Source organism: Prionailurus bengalensis, chromosome D2, assembly GCF_016509475.1.
Source record: "Prionailurus bengalensis isolate Pbe53 chromosome D2, Fcat_Pben_1.1_paternal_pri, whole genome shotgun sequence".
NCBI lineage: Eukaryota > Metazoa > Chordata > Mammalia > Carnivora > Felidae > Prionailurus > Prionailurus bengalensis.
In genome coordinates, this window is record NC_057351.1 from 47,935,263 (window position 1) to 47,948,910 (window position 13,648).

Below are 13,648 nucleotides of genomic sequence, written 5' to 3' on the forward strand. Positions count from 1 at the left end.
CAGAACAGGATCTGGAACTCAGGACTAATCACTCCAATTCAGACATAATTTCTCTTATACCATACTGCCCCTTATATTCAACACTCCCTTTCCCTCCATACCCACCCCAGGTGTACCCAACCGCTGAACACAAATAAGTTCCCATACATGGACTCTGTGATAGAATTCAGCCCTTTAGAAGTTGGGGAAAGAAAAGCACAGGGAGAAGGATTGGAGAAACAAGTACTAGATGAGATGGTATGTTTATGAAATGCAATGCTCCTTAGGACTTCTTGCCCACCAGGCAAAGGTGACGAAGGCATTGCTCTGGGACACCCCCCCCCCCGACTTCCTGTTTCCCCAGACTGTCCTAGTCTTGCTACAGAAATGTAATTGGCTTTACATTTATATTTTAATTGTAAATATAATGCATGTACATGCTCAAAAGTCCAAACTCTGGAAAGCAAACTGTTCTTCCAGCTCTAAAGCTCTAGCATCAGTCTCTACAACTGCATTCAATTCTCCACGGGGTCTAGCCTTGCCTTTGAACCTTCCTGTCAGTGGCCTGTGCTGCACAAATTCCTTGAGAAGAGTTTTTCTGAGCAGAGGGGTGGATGGAAGCATGGTGACTGAGGGGAGAATGCCAGGTAAAGAAAGGGGAAAACAAGCACAGGCAGATCTTTCAAGGAAAGCAAAGAAGAGGGGAGCAGAGGAAACAGCTATGGTTTGGTTAGCAATCACTTCAGGTGATTTCTTTTCCTCTTCTGCCAGGACAAGAAAGGTACTTACTTATCCCTCTGTGCCTTAGAAGTAATTTAATATCCAAGTTACTGAAGAAATGGAATGACAGGTAATTTGACTGAAATGTGCTTAATCTTAAAAACTATGTTTGTATTCCCAAGGACACTTTACTGAATCCCAGATGACTGCAAAGAGTGGCCTTAAGTTTTCAACATTTTGAGTATGGTATTTTCAAAGGAAAATACAAATTGAATGTGGATCAGCTACAGTCTGGTTTCCATTATGTCTCCTTTGCTCCCATGCAGTGACAGTTCAAGGAAGTACAAGAATCCCAGTGTCCTAGGGGCTCCTGGATGACTCAGTTGGTTAAGCATCTGACTTTGGCTCAGTCATGATCTCACAGTTCATGAGTTCAAGCCCTGCGTCAGGCTGTGTGCTGACAGCTGGGAGCCTGGAGCCTGCTATGGATTCTGCCTCTCTCTCTCTCTCTCTCTCAAAAATAAATAAACATTAGAAAAAAAAAAAAGAATCCCAGTGTCCTAGAACAGTGAAGACTTTTGTGACGGAGTACCTTCTGTTTCCTTTGCCCACATGGTGCCTTCATTGGGTGGACATATTTCTGAGTCTAGGGATTTAATTTGTTGGTTTTCTTCAGTGGTAAAAATCTCCTCAAGAGCACTTACTAAACATGTTTCTGTATGAAGTGAGGCAAGTAGACCCTTGAAAATGACATGGGGTCCATCTCCAGCTCAAACAAAATCCATGAGGACATCATGAAAAATAAGCCCATGAATGAATACTTTGGTTACTTCCATATCATAGCTATTATAAATAATACTCAGCCTTGCCCCCTTTTTTTCTGGAACACTTTCCATGGAATACAGTCTTTAACCCGCATTAATATGCTATATAGTTTTCAACATCAGAGAAAACAAGGGAGTGTTTAATGAACGAAATGAGGAAAGAGGATTGATATGTGTAATCCTGTCCTTTTGCTGGCTGGTCTCCTGTTGGCTTGTGAGGAGGCCCAGCCAATAGGGGGCAGCAGCAGCATTTTGTTTCATGCTCACTTCCAGGGTGAATGCTGTGTCTACTGCCAAGAATGAGACCATAGTCGACACCAAAGCTGATTAGACCTTTGGTCCCACTGAAAGACTTTCCTACAGGAGACTTTACCATGCTCTCCATACTTGTGAGTCATCAGAGTGCAGCCCTTTGCCTCTCCCCAAACCACCATTCACTTTTTATCAAAGTCTGCAAGAAAAACTGTAGACAAGACTTGTAAAATTGTCCTTGGAGTAGCAGAGTTGAACAGCCAAAAGGTCCACAGAACCAAGGTAAAACAGAACCTAGGTTTGGATCCGTTTGGTTTTCAAAGGGCAAATAAATCCACACTTATGGGTGACTATGCAACTAAGGTAGATCCAGCCAGAGAACCAGAAGAGCTGGAGGCTGTGTATGGAGTCAATACTCATTCCTGTTATACTCTATTCTGGCAAATCTCCTCTCTCTTTGAGGTCAAGGAGGTTGGGACTGTTACTTTTATTTTTGATAGCCATAAAGGTGCATCCATTTCACATGATCTAGGATGGGATAACGAGATATTTAAAAGATATCCAAAAGGCCATGGACCTTTTGGTCCGGTTTGATGTTGAATAAGTTACTTGAACTCTCAGAGTCTGTTCCTTTATCTAGACAATGGGAATAGTATCCCTTGCGAGCTGAATTGTGTCCTCCCAAAATTCATATGTTGAAGCCTTAACCCCCAATGTGAATGTATTAGTATATAGGGCTTTTAAGGAGGGAATTAAAGTTAAATGAGGTCAGGAGTGTGAGGCCCTAATCCAACAGGACTAGTGTCCTTATAAGAAGAGACCCAGGGAGCTCTCTTCTCTCTCTCACCCCCTCCCCTGCATGCACAGAGGAGAGGCCATGAGAGAACACAGTGAGAAGATGGCTGCCTGGAAGCAAGGAAGAGAAAACAGAAAACAACCCTGCCAGGACCTTGATCATGGGCTTCCAGCCTCTAAAATAAGAAGACAATGCCTGCTATTTAAGACACCTAGCCTGTGGTATTGTTATGGCAACCCAAGCAGATTAATACAAAATCTAATTTATGTAAAGCATCCAGCACAGGGTGGTGCAAAGATGAATTTCATTCCTCAATATCTTCCATGCTTAGATACAGATATTCAATTTTCTATTACAGTTGTTTACCCAGATACTACCATAAACATCTCAAAATCAGTATTTCTTAAAACAAATTCATCGTCTTCTCCCCAAACCTCCTAGTCACTTGGACTGGAAACCACCGTGATGTTTCCTCTCTTGCTTGCACCTCAAATGTGTTGTGTCTCAGGCCTGTCCGTTCTATCACCACAGTATCTCCTTCCAAGACTTCCCCACTCCAGATCCCCTCTTTAATTTCTTCCTGCGTGGACTACTCTAAGAGTCCTCTTGACTTTCAGTGCCAGCAAATGGTCTACTTGATCCAAGTCTCTACCTTTCAAATCATCTAGGTAACATTCTGTCCAAATTACAGACTTAAAACTCTTCCAAAAACGTCAGACTTTCCAATTTTGGAGATCTGGTATTTCTTGGTCACAAAACCAGTATTAAGTGTGTGTGTGTGTGTGTGTGCGCGCGTGTGTGTGTTAAAGTCTGCAAAGTCCTTAAAATGCTCCAGATCCGGCTTTAAGGTGAAAAACGCAGAGTGTTGGGTCATTTAAAAGTTGGAAATGGTGGTTTCCTAAAATGATATAGACTCTATGTATATGTGTTTTATAACTCCAAAGAGCATAAAAGAAGAATTTGGGTCATTAAAAAATAATCGTCCAATTAGGGGAAGGTGAAGTAAGTGGCCTTTCAGGTCCCTTAAGACCATGAGAATCTTTTTCCTTAAAGGTTGATGCCATTTTATACACATTCATTCATTCATTCATTCAACAAATATAAGTGTGTACTTTGTGCCAGGCTAAAGAATGAACTACACAATGAGCAAGGACCTCCAAGAGGATAGAAGGTTTGAAGAAGAGGGATAAGGATGGCAGATAGGGGAAGAAAAGTTCTACGGGGGACTCTTCAGCTAGGTAGGTATGATAGCTGACAAGTAGGCTAGCAACTTTCCAGAACTAACTTCTTACCTCTTTCTCTAACCTTCTTTCTGTACTTCCCTCTTACCATTCTTCACTAAAACTTTGACTTGATTGACTACTGTAAGCCAGGAGCTCACAGTCTAGTAGAAGAGAGGAAGAATGAGAGAGATTGAAACATGGATCACTACAATTCAGTTTAAAGGAAGAGCATCTAAAGAAGGTCCAAGGCTGACATCCTGGGTGGTCTACCTCTCAGAGTAGGTACTGCAGGATATTTGCAGGATAAGCAAAGCTACAGAGCAGTTTGGAGTTGCTGTCAGTGTGGGGCAGGGAATGGGAGGAGAGAAGATTTGAGGCCTGAGGCAGGAAGGGAAGCCCTGTAGATCCAATTAGTCAATTGGGTCTCTTCCAGGGGAGTTTTTCTTCTCACCAACGGGGTTATTCTCCTTTGTGGGTTCATCACCTTCCAACCTACATTCTAAAAACCTTTGTGCATTTCGTCTCAAACTGTTTCACTCTAAAAGTAATATTTAAGGTTCTTCTGGAGGCCCCAGCCTTATCTCCCACATCTCTTGGATAAAACTGTTAATAAAGCAGCCGCTCGCTGTTCGCTGGGCATTCTTCTGTGTTTTGCAGCTTCGATACCATCATGCAGCTGGGACTTTCCCCTCCATGCTCTCCATACACACAGAGGCTTCATATTCTTAAAATTCTAGTCCAAGTGTGGCAAACTGACAAGAAGGGTTGTGACTTTTAAAATCTGGATTTCTCTTGGAAAGTCAAGAGCTGGTAAGTCTGGGCCTGAATCTCTATATGGCAACAAGGGGTTGAACCTGAGTCGGGTTATCTTTTGGAGGGGGACAGGCACCCATTTACAGGACACATGTCTTTGGCTTCACTCATGACATTAGCTGCCTGGCCTCCACGGCCTTTTCGGTTCCATTCCCTAACCTAATATAAATGTCATTCCTTTATGATTATTTCCTTCCTTCTTGTACTAGATGTAAATTCTCCCAACTTGAATAGCAATCACACTGTATATTCATCACCTGTTTTCATATTACTTTAAAAAAAAATGTAACCTCCCTTTACTCCCAGTCTTTTATACATGGCCAGTACCTACTTTTATACGTGGCCAGTACTCAACAAATTTTTGTTTCCTCAACAACATGAAAGCTTCTCCTTCCCCGATATGGAGTATAATCATTGTTTGTGGCCATGTACTTCTATTTTGAACAGGTCCTCCCATTACTTGTCAAAAAATTAATGGATTCTAAAATTTCTCTTAGAAACTTAGATGGCCCTTGCCCTTTTTAGGCATCTCTTTCTCTCCCAGGGTCTTGCCTCAATCAAAGTAAAAGAGAACTCACCTTTATTTAAAAAAAAAATTTTTTTTAACGTTTATTTATTTTTGGGACAGAGAGAGACAGAGCATGAACAGGGGAGGGGCAGAGAGAGAGGGAGACACAGAATTGGAAACAGGCTCCAGGCTCTGAGCCATCAGCCCAGACACCTTTAAATTTATGGGAGTAATACTTTTGCCACTGACAATTTCAGATGGATAGAATAGCTTCTCTGTCTCTGGCAGTCTAATAAGCTAACCAGTAAATTCTAAACAATGTCCCAGGCACCATGCTAAGCTCTCTGCCTGCATTTGTTCATTTAATTCCATCCACAACTCAACCATAGGCATCTTCTCCAATTTAGGCAAGGGCAATTATTCAAACTGCCCAGTTGCTAGGTAACTAAGATATAAACCTAAGTAGGTAGACCCCAGGGCCATCTTCATCATTAAATCCTGCCCATCCTTATCAATGAATAGTATTATGTATCTTAGGATTTTATGTGAGCACATCACTACCCTCCAGTAATGGGTTATAGTAGTTCTCAAAGTGTGTCCTAGACTAGGGTGCCTGGGTGGCTCAGTCTGTTGAGTGTCTGTAGGACTTCGGCTCAGGTCATGATCTCATGGTTCATGGGTTCGAGCCCCACATCTGTGCTGACAGCATGGAGCCTGCTTCGGATTCTGTGTCCCCCTCTCTGCATCTCCCCGGCTCATTCTCTCTCAAAAATAAAATAATTTTAAACATTAAAAAAAAAAAAGTGTCCTAGACCACTATATCAGCATCACCTGGTAGTGTTAGAAATGTAAATTATCTGGCTACAACCCAGACCTACTGGATAAGCAATTCTGGGAACAGACTGAGGAATGTTTTAACAAGCCCTCCAAGTGACTCTGATGCACCTTGAAACTGAGAACCACTGGGCCAGAGGAACTGCCCTTATGCTCAAACAGCACCCTGTGCTTGCGCTCCTAGTTTAGTTTCCCAGTTCCTCTACCCAACTAATTTAACCAAAGTTCCTTTACACTAAGGGTGTCTTGATTGGCTTTATTTCTACCACAGTTATGAAATGACTGAATAAACGAATGTGGAAGGCAAAGACATTGAACAACACCGCTTACTCACTAGTGTAGGGTGAATGAAATTTCAACAATACTTTAAAAAAACACCTTGGAGCTTTTTTTCCCCTCTTCTCCAATACAACATCCAGAGACTGCATAAGAAAAGAACCTGCCAGAAGGATAAAAGGATTCGGTTTAGTAAACGTGAGTGAAGGTAGAGATTCAGAATATTGAGGGGCAGCATATTTTCACATGAGATGGCCTTTAAAGAGGCAGTGCCTGTCAGATTTACATTCTCCCATAACTCAATTTCTAGCAGGGGAACATATCCTTTAATCAATTTAAAGCAGCTGTGATACTTCTCTGGTAAGATGTCACAAAAGCAGATGAAGGCTGCCGCCTGTACGTTAGGTCCTACCTACGTTAGGCCACCAAGTTATTGACCTATTTGCTTCCAGTTTTAGGGCTCTGAGAAGACATGCATACCACTAACTGGGAATACACAAAAGTCTGAAGAGGATTTGCTTTACTTTTCTACAGAATATGGAAGTCTATTCAGGGTAAAAATATAAACTATGAAATCTAACAAGATACAGAGGTCTATTGCAGGTTGCTGTCAAAATTGGCAAATTCATTAAAGAAAGTGGTGTTGGTCCCAGACACAAGTTACTCCAGACACAAAACTGCTATAAATAACACTCATGGCAGAGCCTCAGAATGGCCCCAGAGCCATGCCCCTACTACAAAGTGACTTGGCTGTGATTCAGGGGACACTTGCTAAGTAAATGATCAGGGATCGAGTCTTTTGTAAAAGATAACTACAATCACCTGGTACTCACCAAACACTCTGTGGATATTCTGTTGAATGAAACTGTTGTCAATAAGGCATCTTCTATGACTTGCACTCAAATGCAAGGCCAGGAGGGAGGCCAAGTTCAAGCTTGAGGAAATAAAAAACAGGCAGAACAGGGATTCCTCCAAAAGCTCGGATTTCTACATGTTGCCTAAATCACTGAAACAATTTCCCAGGAGCAAAATAAACAGAAGGTGGTCGTATGCAAAATATTTCATTTTCTTTATTTTTATGGATGTCATTAATACAGCAGGAACTGGTATGATTACAAAAGATACAAAAAAATCAGAAGAATGTTAGCTTTCAATAGAAATTAAAACCTGAGCTGAAGGGTGATCAGAATGTCTGACACTTGGCACTGTCCTGACGAAAGTTAAGAAACAGGTTTGCTCAACTTCATAAATAATTCGTATCGACTCAGAGGAAGTTAACTTACATTTCAAAATCTACACATTGAGCTACAGATGCACGGACACTGGAGTCAAATGACTTTCACTGTCGACAAGCATTTGTTTAAGATAACCAGTGTTACCTAAAACTCTCAAAGGGGGAAAGCAGGGAAGCGTGTAAATTGTAGATTTCTAATTAACAAGTTGAGTGTGCTGGTAGGATATGGTTTAATTATTTATTCATGTAGATCTAACAGGCTGGCTCAGTTTGTCAGAGGGTAAACGAATGCCGAAAGACAAAGGCATGGGGACGGGTGAACATGAAGCCACCCCAACTTCTCAGAAACAAGTGGCACAGTGTAACACCATCTCAAAGAACTGTGCTAGTGGGAATAGGAGACTTGTGGTCTACTTCAGTTCTCACTTTGGCTTCTAGAGGATCTCTTATTAAGCATTGGGTGAAAGAGAGGGAAATTCAATTCCTTTTATTAATAAGTGTCCATAAGCAGGAGGGAAAAACAAAAGCTAAGTGAACAGGAATACATTTTAATATGTTGAGTCTTGAGTCATACTTACATACCAAATGGTTAATATACTACAAAACTTTACAAACATAAAATCTCCTCATCGGCTGCAGAACTTCCACACTAACGGAATTAATTTCTTCTCCCTTTTAATTACTTCCACAGAAAGTCCTAAAACTGAGGAGTCACTAGAATACCTGCACTTTCACACGTGCCATTAAAACATAGTTATTTTTGTCAAAATGATGCAGGAAGCAATTATCATATGAGGTCAAGGATCTTATATTCTCTCAAAACATAGTTTCGGGTTTTTGTCTTCCAAGTTACATAAAAAGAAATGAGACCAGCTGGACTTGTAGTTTTTCTCAGCCCAAGGTCATTAAACTCCCAATGTCTCCGTGCTAGGAAAGGATACAGTATTTAAGTGCTCTATTACAAAATATCTCCAGTTCTAAAAGGGACAGCTTTTATTTTTGTATTTAAAAGAAGGCTGAAGCAGTGCCCTTTACTTAGCGGAGACCAGCCACTGACTTCCTACCTGTACCAGCTTTCCAAGATGACACTAAGTGAGTTTTTGCCCTAATATTTTTGCCCCGGGTTTTACGAGGTTTCTCTTCTTTGTGCACCTTCATGTGCTGCCTAAGATGAGAGCTCTGGCTGAAGCATTTGCCACATTCACTGCACTGGTAGGGCTTCTCCCCTGTGTGGGTTCTCTGATGTTGAATAAGGTGGGAACTCTGGCTGAAACATCGGCCACACTCATCACACTGATAGGGTTTTTCTCCAGTATGAATTCTCTGGTGTTGAATGAGATTTGAACTCTGTTTAAACCTTTCTCCACACTCATCACATTTATAGGGCTTTTCCCCAGTATGGATCCGCCGATGCTGAATGAGGTTAGAGCTCTGAAAGAAACTTTTCCCGCAATCGGCACATTTATGGGATTTCTTTCCGGTGTGAATCTTCTGGTGTTGAAAAAGAGTTGAGCTCTGACTGAAACTCTTTTCACATTCAGTACATTTATAGGGCTTCTCATCCAACCTTCTTCTCAGTCTACTCAAGCTTGAGTCAAATCGAACAGTCATTCCCCATTTTTGCCGCTGCCGGCCTGTTTTGCGTGGGTTCTCATAAGCTTTTCCTTGGCTTGAGCTCCGAGAAATACCTCCCTTAGGTTTTCCTAACCTCATGGTGATGAGCCAGATGTACTCTTAAGAGTCTGCTCTCTTCTTCTGAAGTTTCACCTCCTAGAGCTCCTCAGTTCAGAATTTTCTGCATGGAAGAAAAAAATAAAAGCCAACTTAGATCATTTGTTAATTATTCAACTTTAATACCTCTTCAACCCACTAAAATTGTATCCATGCTTAAATTAACAATGTATACAGTACAGGGGTGCCTGGGTGGCTCGGTTCGTTAAGCGTTGGACTTCGGCTCAGGTCATGATCTCGCTGTTCGTGAGTTCGAGCCCCATGTCGGGACAGCTCAGAGCCTGGAACCGGTTTTGGACTCTGTGTCTCCCTGTCTCTGCCCCTCACCCCCTCACACTCTGTCTCTCTCTCTCTCTCTCTCACATAAATAAACATTAAAAGAAGTTTTTTTTTTTAATGTATCCAATACATATGAAAGACAATTCTGGGGGAAAAATACTTGAAAAATAATTCTAATAATTCCCAGGGTTTCAACTTAATAAATATCCCCAAATTTTGACCAAATTTACCTATGGAGTTTTTGTCTGTTGAGACATGACAAAATAAAAGTGATAATGTGAAATATATGTTTTTATTAGGCATTATCAAATGGATATGGAATTCTGAAGGATTAAAAGGCTGAGACAAAATAATATCTTCATGGGAACAGAAGAAATAACTCCAAAAGACAATCAAAATTTGGGTAATAGACTATCATTACATTTTAGTATTTACTCCCATGTTAAAATTCTACTTTCTTACTGGTGACTACATAAGGCATCCAAATTAAAATGAAATGCCAAATCATACTACTTTATTAAATATTTTTGTTTATCCTTACTTGGTTAGCCATTCTACTTTCACAGCGTGAATACTACTTGGCTTTAACTTTGTAGCATAAATTGCTTTGACAGTAGGAGCTCCTCTCTAGGGAGTGGCAAGTTTGTGAATCAATTCAATAATACTGGATGAGAAAAATATAAAGGAAGAGACGCTTTAGTATTTTTTCCAGATTCGAATGATCCAAGAAAGAGGACAATTCTTTGAAAATTTGAAACAAGGGAATTGTTTTTGGAGAGAGGAAAAAAATTTTCAGAAGAACTTTTAGTGGACAGTGGAATAAAACGGGGTAGGAAAAAAGCGGGGTGAGCAGGGCACACGAAAAGGAAGGGCGGCAAGTTTACATGCAAAAATAGGACAGGATTTTGTAAATACCCAAATGCTAGGAAAATTCAAATAAATGAATTTCATCTATTTAGCTTTTTATTGAAATAATGACCATAAAGTAAGTCACTAACTCCAAATAGGTGACAATGTGGGATAAGATGGGCTACAAAGGTAATAAAATTATTGCAACTATTTTCCACATCTTGTGTCAGAAAGTAGACTTTAAAATCAGAATAATTACTCTGGGTCTCTGCATACAAGCTTATGAAGCAAATAACTGAAAATACAGATTACATCACTGTTCTTGCTTTTCCTTCATCTCATGTTGTATAATTCAGACTCTAGGCCTGGAAGTGCCGAGGACTTTATTTGGGATATTTAATAATTAGCTCTGTTGTAAGTACGGTAAGTATCAGAAAGAGCAAACTGCACACACTATCAATTACTGAGAGGGCACCACTCATTCCTTTAGTGAATATTTACGGAGTATCTATTACAGAATATGTATCCACTTACAGAATATCTATTACAAGGAAACATTTGTTAGGCACATGGTCTTGTGTTCAAACAACAGCTATAATGGGACTTACACACTGAAAAAGAAATCATTTTTCATACTCTAGAAGTCAGATCTGGTAGGAAACTTTTAGACTGTGCAATCCACCCAGAACACTACAGATGAGAAAATCATTCTGAGAGGCAGAGACTGTGCTACGATATTTCATTCTCGTAGCAGCTTCACGCGACGATCTCTATTTTACAGCTAAGGAAAGGCAGGCATACGTCGGCCAGGCTCCCAACCCCTAGCAGCCAGGCCCCAGAGCTCATGCTCTTCAGTGGAAGACCCGAGTGCAGCCACAACTTCTAACACCAAGACCAGCGCTCCGCCCGGTGCTCAGCATAATTCCTCGGCGGGTGGAGGTATTAAGGTAAATCCGAGCGATGGGAACTGTAGTCGTGCGAACACGCGTACCGGAGCGGCCCTTGCTTTCTCTCGCATAGAACTGGGAAGACAATAAGGCTGCTACATCATCAGGGTGTTAGAGGTGTAAACGAGTCAGTCTCTGCGGGTCGCCCCTAACAGCCCTGTGCTACCCAAGCATTTGTTCAAACTATTTAGTCCTGAAACGGCGATGGCCGGCGTAGGGGATGCGGCCCGACTCGCAGGGACTCCCGTGCAGGCCTCCGCCCTCCCGAGGCCTCCGCCGGCCGCTCCTCGCAGGCCCGGCCCGCCCAGCTCCCCCCGCCCCCGCCCCCGCTCCCGCTCCCGCCCCGTGGCTCCGGGAGCGGGGGCCCGGGTCCGCGCCGCCCCGCAGCGGCCAGCTGGCGCCAGAGCGGCCTCCGAGCACCGAGCACCGGGCCTCGAGCCCCCGGCCCACTCACCGCGCCGCGGGCCGCCGGCCGCCACCCTGGCTCGCTCACTCGCTGGGCGCCCCTCGCGCCGCCGGAAGTGAGGGCCGCGCCGTCAGTCGGCGCCGAGCTGCCGCTCTAGGAACGCGGTGGGGGCGACCCTCTATGGTGCTGGGCCCACCGGAAAGAAGGAGCCCTATGCTTCTCCTTGTTTGTTTCCCGCTCTCGCCCCTCTGATGGCATCCGGAGGCCGCCGGGACAGCAAGACCTGTGGCGGGGCCCCTTTGTGGGCGCCCAGCGGCCTACGGGGCCAGCAAACCGAAGCCTGATCAGTCAGGGCTTTCTTAAGGCAGCGCCGGCCTGCCCGACCCCCTAGACCTCATTCTTCCTACAAGTATTGAGCATTTACGAATTATAAGAGGTACTTCTGGAGAGCCGAAACTGTTACCGATAGTTCTCACGAGTCACTTGTGTTAATTTTTTTTTTTTTTACCAAGTAAATGTCAAGATTTTTTTTTTTAATTCCAGTGTAATTTACTGTCTTATATTAGTTTCAGGCAAATTTTAAGATCTTGATTTGGCTTTGTTAAGCAATTCATGAATGGGCAGCATCCCATTCATGAATCTACATCTGGGAAGTAGAGATGCTCCAAGGAGTTGTAACAAAATTGAAGATTTTTATAGGAAGGAGGGACAATAAATTATCAGCAAAAGAAAAAAAGTGTTGTTACATTTTGGGGGGAGGGAAGGAAAAGCAGGGTTTTTGTCATGCAGATGACCTCACTAGAGCCTATCAGGAAATTTCAGGTGTTAAAAGGCCACAGTCCTGGGACAGATTGAAACTAAATAAGTCTTGAGTTCCTTTTGTGAGGGAGCGGCACAAATGACCCCATTTTGGGCTTCTTTAACTCCTTAATTATCACCAAAAAGCCTTTGCAAAGTGGAAATGATCATACTCTCTAGTTAAGGAAACCAAGACCTGGAGAAGTTTGCTCAGGTTTACACAGTGTGTGAAGTGGAAGACCAAGGATTGGGAGTGGCCTTTTCAGCAACAGTCTCCTGATTTTCAGCATAGTCCCCTGTTTCGCTTTAATAATGATCTCTCCTGATTCTTCTCTCTTACAAGCTCCTCCTCCTTCTCCAGCCTGGCAGGTGCTGGGTCATCTGACCTTTCTTCCTCTCTGTGCCCTCATTCCCCTGTTGAGCTACTCCAGTCTGATGGCTTCAAATACCATCTGTTAAAGCTGGAGACTGCTGACTTGGTAACTCCAGCCTGATCCTCAGACGCAAATATTATTGAACTCCAGGCCTGTATCTGCAATTGATTATTCGGCTGCCATTTGCATGCGTGATGGACATCCCAAACCTAACATACACCACAAAGGAACTTATGACTGAAAGGGCGGGCCTACGCCTGCCGACTCTATCTTGTTCTGTGTCCTTCACCTTGACCACACCTCCTCCCCTTGAGTAACCCCCCCTCACCTGCCTAACAGGACTCGGACCCTTCCCCAGGACCCTTCCCCAGCCAATCGGCTGAGGCCATAGCCATTACCTCACCAACTGTCCCTAGGCCCCAATAAAACCTTTGTCCTTTTCAAACTCGCTCTCTTTCCCTGGTATCTCACCGCTGCATCGGTGCAGGTAGGGGATTGAGCTCGAGCTAGCTCAAATAAAGTCTCTTTGCTTTTGCATCGGACTCGGCTCCCTAGTGGTCTTTGGGGATCACGAATTCTGGGCATAACAATGACATTCACCCAACCTGTTCCTTCAGTGGTCTTCGTCCCAGCAATTGATGGCAACTCCATCTTCCTAGTTGCTCAGGTCAAAAATCTTGATGTCATTGTTGTCTCTTTATTCACCAAACCCAAACCCAATCCAATCCTCAATTCTGGTGTCTCTGTCTTCAAAATCTACCCAGAATCGAGCCACTTTCAACACCTTCACGACTATAACCTGCCC

The 13,648-nt window shown here is 43.0% G+C and overlaps 1 long non-coding RNA gene across 1 annotated transcript; it reads right to left on the reverse strand.

Annotated features, from left to right (window-relative positions):
- Positions 1-7,270: 7,270 nt before the first annotated feature.
- LOC122492989 lies at positions 7,271-12,946 on the reverse strand. Its single transcript, XR_006299798.1, has 2 exons — positions 11,720-12,946; positions 7,271-9,254 (listed from the first exon to the last, which is right to left on the reverse strand). It is a non-coding gene; the product is annotated as an uncharacterized LOC122492989 (long non-coding RNA).
- Positions 12,947-13,648: the final 702 nt, after the last annotated feature.